Consider the following 9717-nt stretch of genomic DNA (forward strand, 5'->3'; position numbering starts at 1 on the left):
AAACCAAAATATCTCTAAATATAAAGTTCATGTACGATATTTGATAGAATATTTTATAAATTTCCAGATTTTGACCAAGTAACCGCTTTTTAAATAGGTTTTATAATGAAAAATCGCAAAATATTGAGAGTAAGTAGAATATTGGTTGTTATTGTGTTACTTTTTCTTTGATCAATATCATAAAGAGGTGCACAATTTATCCCTTAAATGTTGGTGTTTTATAAAAAATACTATAAAAGTAATGTAATCGTGTGAAAATATTCTATTAAACTAAAAATTATCTTTAAAAATTTGGTACAGATTCTTTTTCTGTGTTACCTTGACATAAAATTACCCTTATAGTTTTTTTTTCTATGTAAAGTAAGCATATCTGAATATTGTTTTGTATATTATATTGTAATTTCGTTTTCATGTGTTTTATTAGTAGCCGAATTATTTATTTTTATATAATAGAAATGAAATAAAACGAAAATAACGACGGTGAAAATGTTGGGACAGTAACAAAGAAGACCATTGGTAACAAAGGATGAAATATAAGGCTAGGTGTATATAATGTACCTCAATATTAAGTTTTAAACAATTATTTTGTCAAGAGGAGAAATTGATGAAATAAAATAACGATTGATTGGTAGTATTTTTTTTAATTACACCAAAAATCGAGCACATAGTAGTAACCCATTATAATATATGTACCTAGAAATTGAGATCTATAAGAACCTTTGTAAAATCATACGAATTATTACGTAACTAATTAATACTAAATTTCGGTTTGGAACATTTCTTTTGGAAGTCAAACTTAAGTATTACATAAGATTTACTTCGTTGTTATGTTCAATAAAATATATATTTATAAATATATTTACGTTAGAGTTTGTAATATATATGTGTTACTAAAAAGGTAAATGAGCTATCAGGCTCTTTTTCACGGCTCATGCGAAAAATACCGTGTAGGTACAGTCGACTACAAAGATAGGTAATGTAGCTTACTACAAAGGAAATAATGTGAAAATACTCAAATAACCAGTCTTACTCCCTCAAGACATATGTAACAAAAATATAACTCCTAAAAAACAAAAGATAGTAATCTTTTAACTTTACTTAAGTATTGAATATTCAACAATTTTATAAACGGCTCTCAAAAAACACAACTAACCAGTCTTACTCTCTTAAGACGTCATCACTCATCACATAAAACATAACACTTACAAAACAAAAGATGGTAATCTTAACTGTACTTATTATTTATTATCGTTCAATAAAAGTGTCTTGAAACATATAAATACTTACTATCAAAACAAATACCGAGGTTATTTAACAATTCTTACCTCTTTTTAGACTTACCGTCTCAAAAAATAGTGATTGCAAAGATAAATCAAGTAAAGCTCAATCGTGTTCTAAACACAAATTATTCTACAGTCATGATTTTCATTAAATGGCTTATATACCTTTTTAACGATCGTGTAAGTTATAAGTGTAGTTAAATAGTTCTATATCGGAGACCTAGTTAAGAAACTACGCAGTACATAATAATTGTAAATACTACATAAAACACAGCCATTTCAATTTGAGCACGTCGATTTGGTTTTTTAAACACTAATCAACATTGCTGTAATCAACTAAAAACTTAATAGTAAACAAGTCTAAACTCTTTCAAAAAACTTTTCAAACTTTAAATTAAAAAGAACACTAGTTTCTAAATTAAAACTATAGCTTATAGGTATAATCGAATTTTTACATAAATTTACATACAACACAAGTTTTTAATTAGAACAGAACTCGCATTCATCAATGGGATAGTGATCGTACACTGTGTAATGTTTGCATGTCTGGCACCAGAAAAAGGAACTTTTCATTAAAAAATCTAAATCTTTTTTATTCATATACTAACTGTTCTAGATTCCGGAATGTCTATAATTTCTGTTTCGTCACAGTTATTTTTGGTAATCTGATTGGTTTTTATTGAATTTACAAATGTGTGCTTGAGTAGATCGTAACAATTACAAGGTATTTTATTTTTAGTGCAGAAACAACTCAGAATACGATGGTGTATATAGTTATCATTTGGTAAAGAAATAACCTGATGGATTTTCATCGTCCCTTTTATTTTTAGGCACAAGTTTTTTGATTTTCTCAATTTCAGTTTCATGTATGTAGAACACATTAATAGATTTAACGGTGGATTTTAGAACACAATTCACATCTGATGCAGATATAATGTCCCGTCCGTAAGAAACTTGTCTGTCAAGAGCCCTTTTTACAACTCCTCCAATAGCATCAGCCACACCCTTTCCGTGACCACTCTCGAAAAACGACCACGTGATATCGACATTGTAATGCGTGGAGAAATATTTGATTAAATAAAAATTGTTTTTTTTTTGTCGGTACTGGGAACTGGGTCCGTCTGAAAATATGTGAACTCTCTTAAGCGTCTGACCGGGAATTAATGTCTTACCTATGTCTATGACTGGTTTTAGGTGAGCCCATATGGCATGTGGCTGGCATATATTTTGTTAAGGAAACAAAGCTGTGCAAGATATGTCTTAACATTCACCAAGGAAAGTGCAGGTTTCATTTTAAATGTAAGGAGTGCAAAGAATCCCACAACTCGCTACTTCATCTTAATGAAGAGAAACCATCGGTGTCATTGGCTAACATTAATAACCAGACACTTGTGTTGTTGCCAACGGTAAAAGTCAAAGTGGTTTCTAAAAGTGGCAAGGAGATCATGGTTAAAGCAATGCTTGACTGTGCATCTCAGAATTCCTTTATTACAGCAAAACTTGCAAAGGCACTAGGTTACCCACTCTTGCCAGGTACTACAATAACTGGTGTAACTCTAGAAGATAAATCTGTCAAACATAGTTTGCGACTGGATATTTTCTCATGTGTTTATCCATATAAAGCACAAGTAAATCTGTTAGTGGTAGAAAAATTTACAAAGGAAAATATGCCACAAACTGAGATTGATATTTCAAAAATTGAGATCCCTGAAAATATAACACTGGCCGATGACTCCTTCCATATTCCAAGTGAGATAGATATTTTATTAGCTGCAAATATCTTTTTTCAGTGCCTGTTGTCGCAGCCTGAGGAGCTGCGGCGATCCTGATGCCGCACCCAGCTTGGTTCACACACAGTTTGGTTACATAGTAGGAGGTGATGTCCCATCTTCTATTCTTAAGCGACCTGCTGTTACGCTTTTCTGTCAAGAATGTCAAACCGATGTACGCGATACTATGTCTAATTTTTGGCAAACAGAAAAAGTACCAGAAATATATGCGGAACATACATCTGAACAACAACAGTGTGAAAAATTGTTCACTGAAACTGTCAAACTTGATGACAATCAATTTACAGTTTCATTGCCATTAAAAATACCTATCTATGATGTGAACAATACATTGGGGGATTCATTTGGGCTAGCTCTCAAAAGATTTTATAATCTTGAGAAGAGATTTCAAAAGGAAAGAAATTGTATAAAGGTTATAAGGATTTCATGAATATCTCGACTTAGGTCATGGATCATATGTTGACATTTCCTCATATGATCTTACTAAAGATCCTGTGTACTTTATGGGACATTCAGCTGTTTTAAGGCCGGATGCAGTAAGTACTAAGCTTCGGGTAGTCTTCGATGGATCTATGTTAACGAGTACTAAGATTTCATTGAATAATATTTTAATGAACGGGCCAATTGTTCAACAGGAGCTGTTTGACATATTGTTGTCCTTCAGAGTGCACAAATATTTCATTGCTTGTGATATCAGGCGTATGTTCCGAAATATTTTAGTACAGAAAGATCAGCGATCTTTGCAAAACATTCTCTGGCGAGACACTCCTAAAGAGTCAATAAAATGTATTCAGCTAAACACAGTTTGCTATGGAATGAAGTCATCAAGTTATCTTTCAACAAGATGCTTGAACGAGCTGGCTACGAAATTCGAGAGGCAATATCCTCTAGCCAGTTCGGCAATACTAAACTCTACATATGTGGATGACATCATTTATACAGAGAATAGTTTGGCAAAGATTGTTGACACGCAAACGCAGTTGATAGAATTGCTTGCCAAAGGTAGTTTCAAACTACATAAATGGGCAGCTAATGACCCTTTAATTTTGACAAATATTCCAGTAGAGCAGCAGGTTGTTGGAGAACTGGAACTGAATAAGGACATCAAAACTTTAGGTTTAAAGTTAGATATTGACTCAGATTCTTTTAAACTTTCATGTCCAGTGTCAAAAAATGTCCCTAAGACAAAAAGACAGATTTTAAGTTACATAAGCCAGTTCTATGACCCGTTAGGTCTAGCTGGACCTGTTTTTGTCCAAGCCAAAATCATCATGCAAAAATTGGCTCAGGCTTGCACCGACTGGGACTCAGTGCCCTCGCCTATTTTACTAAAAGAATGGCTTGAATTTTACAATGATTTGCAGACTATAAAAGAGATTAAAATAAAACGAAATGTCACTGTTGATAGCATTCAGTCTGCAGAGCTAGTAGCATTTGGTGATGCCTCGATTTCTGCATATGGAGCAGCAATTTATTTAAGAGTCACTGACGAGCATGGCAAAGTAACTATGTCGCTTCTTTGTTCTAAGAGTCGCATTGCATCTAGAGACAAGAAATGGACTGTGCCACGATTAGAATTAAATGCATCTCTTTTGATGGCAAAATTATGCTTGAGAGCATACAATACATTAAGTAAAAAAATGTCTATTAAAAGTGTGCATCTTTTCAGTGATTCTCAGGTTGTTTTGTCATGGCAAAAAACGGATCCAACAAAGCTAAACGCTTATGTTGCTAATAGAGTCAAATTAATTAACGAATATACCAAAGGTTTTCAATGGTTGTATATAAAAACAGACCTCAATCCTTCTGATTGTTTGATTCGAGGTGTAAAACCTAGTGAATTACAAAGTAACCAACTGTGGTGGTGTGGGCCGACTAGCATGTCTTATCCAGAGTATAAATTCACCGATGATAGTAATAATGTACCTGACAACTTACCGGAGATCAAGCATGCTGATGGTTCCAAGCCGGTGTGTATGGCATCATATCAATCGGTTTCTCTTGCGAATGATTTGTTAGATACGTTTTCTAACATTAATAAGGTAGTTAACGTGCTTGCCTACATACAAAGATTCTGTAAAAATGTAAGGCCTGGCTCACAAAAGATAAAGCTTAATTTCGTTACATTTAGCGAGGCAACTCAGGCATTGCATTTCTTTATAAAGAATGAACAGGAAAGGTTCTTTGATAAAGAGCTGGCCTCTTTGCGGGCAGGTAGGCAGGTTTCGTCGTATTTAGTATCTGTCAACCCCTTCATTGATGCTAACGGTATTCTCAGAATAGGTGGACGTTTGCAACACTCCTCCTTACCTTATAGCCAAAAGCATCAGATAATCTTGCCAAAAGAATCTAGGGTGACTTATCTTATTATTGAAAATGAACATTTAAAACTGTTACATGCCAGTCAGAAAGAGGTGCTTAGCAATTTAAGTCAACGCTATTATATAGTTAACGGCTTAAGATTGGTAAAAAAGTTTGTGAATAAATGTCTCACATGTTTTAGACTAAAAGGTGTAACAGCAAAACAGCTGATGGGTTCATTGCCCGCTGGTAGAGTCAGCATAGATCGGGTGTTTGCTAAGGTTGGTATAGACTTTGCGGGACCAATCCTGATAAAGCAGTCAAGGGTGAGAGGTGTCGTCACTACTAAAGGTTATATTGCTGTGTATGTGTGCTTTGTTACCAAAGCCATACATTTAGAGTTAGTGTCAGATCTGACCACTGATACATTTTTGGCTAGCTTCAAACGATTTATTGCCAGACGTAATGTTCCAACAGAGGTATATTGTGATAATGCCGCTACTTTTAAGTCAGCTAGTACTCAGTTGTCTGAGCTATATAAATTAAATAATAATAAATGTCATCAAATTCAAGTTCAAAATGTAACTGCAAAATTGGGAACAACATTCCATTTCATACCAAGTTACTCGCCAGTGTTTGGTGGTCTATGGGAGGCCGCAGTAAAAAGTGTTAAATATCATTTGAAAAGAATGTTGGGCTCACATGTTTTAACATATGAATTTCTGTACACTGCACTCGTTCAAATTGAGAGCATTTTGAACTCAAGGCCTATAACGCCAATGTCATCAGATATTGAGGATCTATCGTATTTAACGCCAGGGCATTTCTTAACCGGTGCGCCCTTAACTTGCTATCCTGAACAGGATATCACAAACTTACCTGATAATAGATTAAAGTTTTGGCGGAAATGTACTGCTCTGCAGCAGCATTTTTGGCGATATTGGTCTAAACAATACTTAAATGTCTTACAAAACCGTCCTAAATGGAAGACTGCCTTGCCTAATATTAAAGTAGGTGCTCTAGTTATCTTGCGTGAAATAGATGCTCCGCCTATGACTTGGCCAATGGCTAGAGTGACTAAGGTTTTTCCAGGTCAGGATGGGAAGATAAGAGCCTTAGAAGTTAAAAAGGCTAATGGTAAAGTTCATACAACTTCTATTACCAAAGTGTGTATATTGCCTTTAGATGAATAGGTAATGTTTTAAAAATGTTATAATATCTGTATTTTGATATTTTAGTTAAGTATTATTATGGCTAATAATCCTACTGAATTGCACTGATACTTAATTTATAACTGTAAGTAGGTAGTCATGTGCTATATGTTGATGCTGGTCGCGTCTAATATATTAAGATGTTTATTTAGTTATATAACATGTGTCTTATCTTGTGTTCTTACATACTGTTCCATATCTACATTCGTAGCAATCTTGTGAACTTGGTTACATAGCAACTTATTAAGTTTTAATAAGAGTTATATTAATTTCAATTTCACAAACCTTAAAAGATTACAGTCCACTCTAAATATTGATCTGTGTAATACAAGTATACAAGGAGCTTATGTAAAATGTAGTTTATATTTAATAAGGTATTGATTTTGTGCCTAGTTATGTTATTTCTGTTGGCGGAATATGTTGCAGAATAGAGTTTATATAGCAACATTTAAGAAAACTACTGGTTACCATAGCAATGTGTCAACATTCTTCTTGGACAAAATATAAAAGCATTCGTTTGTACTTTCGCATTTTAATTCATAAAAATTACTTATTTGTACTCCAAGGCAAAAGTATATACTTTAACAATCTATCATTACAGACTAGATCCAAACACCGCTATATGGAGCTCAGATTAGAAGCTAAGAAAGACCGCGAGGTCACCACAAATATAGGCGCTCTTTTGCTTATAAAATACTGCGCCGTGAGCAATTTAATTACTTCCTGCTCTAATTTATGCATCAACAGCATGACAATGATATTTGTTATTTATAAAGTCATAATTCATAAATTAGTGTGGGAGTGTCTGCGCGTTTAGTAGGTAAATGAGATCCGTGTCCATCATCTTTCGTCGTCATCGTCATTATACCACAAATCACAATGGCCAGGAAATGTCATTCTATTTTCCAAATAATTACCTGTGTGTCCCTTGACTCCTAATAGAAAAGATTTTGCCGGAGTATCACAAACAAAACCTTTAATAGCAACTTTAATGTTTTTGCCGTTAATAGTCGAACCAAAGTTAATCAATCTAGCAACTTCAGAAATAAATAAATAAATATTATAGGACATTCTTACACAGATTGACTAAGTCCCACAGTAAGCTCAAGAAAGGCTTGTGTTGCGGGTTTCGGGTACTCCGCCAACGAAATATCATCATCATCATCATCATCCTGCCCTTTTCCCAACTTCATTTGGGGTCGGGCCTTCTTGTGCATCTGCGCCAGGACAATCTGTCCCGTGTTGTCAGTGGTGGGATGTTTTGCGTCTTCAGGTCTCTTTTGACAGTGGACCACCAGGAAGCCGGAGGTCTACCCGATGCTCCGCCGCCAACGAAATATATAATATACAAATAAATGTAGGAAGGGGATTTGGAAAGGAACTCACTTTTCAAACTGAACTAGATATTTTTAAATATTAAAAGAAAAATTGGCAAACAAAATTAACCTAACGGCACGTCTTTTTTCTAAGGTCTCCGAATCATCAATCAGTCCCCTCCCACCTCGGGTCAAGTTCGGTTGCACTGTCATTGCACTCCGCGTATTTAATTATTATTTTCGAAAAATGACGTCGAAATTACTTGAAAACCTTATACGTGATCTAAAAAAAACTGTAACAACACTTGTGAACAAAGTGAATACTCTCGAAAGCAAGATAAACGACCAAAATTGTATGTTGGAAAAGCAAGTGATAAATGTTTGTCAGCTGTGTAAAAACAGAGGTGAGAGCGATTCAAACGATAACTGCCAATCGTCTTCAAGAGAGACTCAGCAGCCCGTGCCGACACCGCCACCTGCGCATGCGCAGCCTGCCAAATCACAGAGACCTGCGCGCCTAGCGCGGACAAATGCAGTTGCCAGCATTAACAAGCACACTAGTGGAACAAGGAAGGAACAAACGGCTGCTTCAAAAATGCGAAACGACCCGAAGCCAAATGACCAATCACTTAACACGTCCACTTCAGCCAATGACAGCAGGAATTCGTCAACTCCAGTTGTAGCCACGAAATCTGAAATCGCTCCGCTTATGAGCGATACACCACTCAAGTGTTCTCAGCCTGATTGAGGGCTCAACACAAAGGTTGGAGACTAATGATGACCAAGATGAATGTCACGACCAATCCTGGGAGAAAGCCACCTACAAAAAAAAAAGCCGAAGCCCATTGTGGTAGGAACGGGGAAAATCGACGAGACTTTGAAAACAGTGCCGTCGTTAAAATATATACAAGCCTGGAGTTTCAAGCCAAATACTACTAAGGACAATATCCTGCAATTTCTAAACAAAATAGAGAAATCTAACGATTACTTTGTCGAAAAACGGCAGATTAATTCCACCAGACACGCCTCCTTTATAATTAGGATTCCTAATAACCTATTTGAACGCCTGAGCTCGCCGACTGTGTGGCCGCCCGGTGTCAAGTTTGCAAACTGGTTTCTCGTCCGCTCCCGCCGCGCCACCGGGCACGGCTCCGCGTCCGCCGCAGTCTACACTACGCCGGCAAGCGAACAACAATAACAATGGAATGATTAGTGCATGTGAACGCCAATGTCATATTATGTTACAAAATGTGCGTTGCCTCCGGAATAAGACTGTAGGTATTGAGTCCCTATTGCAAGGTAGTGTTAAATACGATCTCTTACTGCTCACTGAACATTGGATGCCACCTGACGAGTTAGTAGTAACTAATATAACCAATTATGTTTTGAGCTCGCACTATTGTCGTACAACTAGGCAGCATGGTGGTGTATGCATCTATGCACATAGCGGGATTACAGTTATTGACAGACCCGATTTATGTAGTTACTCCATAGAAATGCACGCCGGGATAGCCGCTGTACAAGTTGTAGATATAAATGTAATCATTGTTTGTGTATATCGTTCGAATACGGAGGGTAATTTCGACATATTTACTCATCAATTAGATTTATTACTTGGTCATTTAATTAATGAAAATGCAAACGTTTTGATAATGGGTGACGTCAATGTAGACTTTATGAAACGGAGTAAACAAAGACGGGACATTCAAGAAATTTTAATTAGATATAATTTGACTTCAATTGTTAATTTTGCAACCAGAATTCAAGGTGAGTTTAAAACTTGCCTAGATCATGTGTACACTGATATTCCTAGGGATTT

This window comes from Cydia strobilella, chromosome 14, assembly GCF_947568885.1.
Source record: "Cydia strobilella chromosome 14, ilCydStro3.1, whole genome shotgun sequence".
In the NCBI taxonomy this organism is placed as follows: Eukaryota; Metazoa; Arthropoda; class Insecta; order Lepidoptera; family Tortricidae; genus Cydia; species Cydia strobilella.